Source organism: Octodon degus, unplaced genomic scaffold (assembly GCF_000260255.1).
Source record: "Octodon degus isolate 3935 unplaced genomic scaffold, OctDeg1.0 scaffold00014, whole genome shotgun sequence".
Classification (NCBI taxonomy): domain Eukaryota; kingdom Metazoa; phylum Chordata; class Mammalia; order Rodentia; family Octodontidae; genus Octodon; species Octodon degus.
The window spans coordinates 24,405,077-24,407,883 of record NW_004524590.1 but is presented as its reverse complement, the minus strand read 5'-3'; positions in this window follow the sequence as shown (position 1 = coordinate 24,407,883).

Below are 2,807 nucleotides of genomic sequence, written 5' to 3'. Positions count from 1 at the left end.
TAAGTTCTGTTGTTGAATATTATAGGTGTGTAAACTCAGCAAAATATTCTAAAAGAGTACAGAAGCCCATAATATCATTGGGTCTTCTGTTTAACTGGCAATGTCAGAAATTATTGATCTGAGTCCCCCACAGCTCAACATAACAACATGGCTTTACTTCCTATATTTCATCTTCATACTTTTCTACTGGATGGTTAAGACCAAGGTATTAAGCATTTTTAGTATTTCTTGTTATCCTTATTTCTTTTCTTTTCTCTTGCTCTTTCTTTTCATTTTCTACATTTCTTTGTTCTTTTCTGCTACTTTTATGCAATTATGTTAATTTTGTTTTATATAATTGAATAATTTGCCTTACTTTTTTATCATCCTTATCATTTTGTTTTTCATTATTCTAAAATTTTAGGACCAGCCAGATAGCTCAGCAGATTAAAGCACCTGCTTAGGCAGACACAGGGGCCTGGGGTTTGATCTCTGGCCTGCCGTGCCAGCCCCGACCCCAGGGCACCCTGAGATGGTGAATGAGACTGGGTGTGGCGGCACACACCTATAATTCCAGCACTTGGGCAGCTGAAAAACAAGAAGGATCAGTACAAGTCTGATCTGTGTAGTGAGATCCTGTAGACTGTACTAAATAAATAAATAAAATTTTACTTCCCCCTTCATTTTATTCTCAAGCAGTAATTATTTTTATAATTTTATATTGGACTTTATCCTATTATGTTGAATTACTTTGTACTGTTAATGATGGTAGAGCTGTATACATACCTAGTTATTGTATGGTAATTTATTGTATGGAAATATTTCACTTATCGTTATATCCAGATTATTGCAAATCCCTTTAATATTGCCAAGAGTGGCATTGTGATAGCTTTTATTCATTTTTAGAGAATGTTATTGTCTACCTTGAGTTGGAGTTTATTGTTATTGATTTCTTCGCTTTTGTTGGTGGCAGCATATCTACTGCTAATTACTTTTTAAACTATGTCAATATAGCTTATCTTTGTGTTATCAACATTACAGTAGTTTGTTGCTGAAGAAGTTGATGCTGGTCCAGCTTTGGTGTACTATCTCTTCCCAAAATTAATGGAGGTGGTACAATTTTGAAAAGGGCATAAATTGCCAATGGATAGCCATGCTCAGAGCATATCACTTCAAAGCGGACACTAAAGCAACATCTATATCTAGCAACAAGGTCCACTTTAATTGATCCTCAACCATCCATGCATGCATGAACACACACACACACACACACACACACACACACACACACACACACACAGAGATGAAACATGACAAAACAAAACAACTAAATGGCTACAAAGCTTCCAACATCCAACAGCTAATGCATACGTTATCAAAAGGGAGGAAATCTAAAGTCAGATAGCTGAATTATTTGAAATGATAAAATAAAAAAGAAACAGGTAAGCAAAATTCTCAGCAAGCTCAAGGGAGCAAAATATCAAGTAAAAGCAACAGCAGCAACCTGCCTCATGCTTTTATCCATGTTAGGCTATGCACCTTCTGGGTGGCAGGTACCACTGACAGCTTGGGAAGGCCTTCCCACTGTCCACACACAGAAGTATGTTAAACCAACCAGCTAATTTAGTAACAATATACCCTTAATTCCAGCATCCTCCTCTTAATCTCAGCATCCTGAACTCTAGATCCAGCCTGCCCCCAAAAGCCCCACCTATGGCCACATAAGGCTTTGGGAGAACATATAGACACAAACCACAGCAGCTTATAGAAATAACAAATTCAGCGGGGTAATGTCATATAGAATCAAAATATAGCTGGAAATGGTAGAGCATGTCTGTAATCCCAGCACTCAGGAAGCTGAGTCATGGGCATTACCGTGAGTTCAGAGACAGATTAATCTACATAGTGAGTTCAAGATTAGCTTGAACTACACGGAAACAACTTGTCTCAACTTCCCTCCCAACAAATCCAAAACTCAACACAGAAAAAAGCAATAGCATTTCTGTACACCAATAATGAACCCAATGAGAAAGAAATACAGAAAATAACCTTTTATAGTAACCTCAAGGAAAATTAAAATTTTAACACTTGACCTAACAAAGTAGAAAACCTCTATAACAAAATTTAAGGCGTTTTTAAAAAGATTGTGGGGCTGGGGAGATAGCACAGTGGTCTAAAGTGCCTCGTTAGGCAAGCTTAGGCAAGCGCTCAGGGACCATGGTTCAATCCCTGGCACCAGGGTGGGCCGAGCCAGCCGAAACAAAACAAAACAAAAAACCAAACAAAGAAAAAAAAGAGATTGAGGAGGGAATTCAGAAGTGGAAAGATACTTTCTGAAAAAATAGACATGTGCATCAATGGAATACACCAGACGGTGCAGAAACAATGCTGGGCACAGGAAGCCACCTGATCTTTGACAAAGGTGCCAGAAAAACACGCTGGAGGAAAGAAAGCTTCTTTAACAAATGATGCTGGAAAAGCTGGCTATATCCCTGCACCAGACTGAAACTTTTACACCCAAATGCCTTGCCATGCAATGAAATAAAATAAAAATTGATCAAGGATTGAACTATTAAAACAATTGGAATCTGCCAGAAGAAAAAAAAAATAGGTAAAACCCTTGACGACAGGCATAGCAAGGGCTTTCTTTACTGTATCTCAATTAACAAGAAGTAACATCAAGAATCAATAGTTGGCATTATGTCAAATGAAAAAGCTACTTTACAGTACAACAAACAGAATAGAGACTACCTACAGAATGGGAAAAAAATTGTCACCTACTCCTCTGAGAGAGAACTAATATCTAGAACAAATGAAGAACAAAAAAA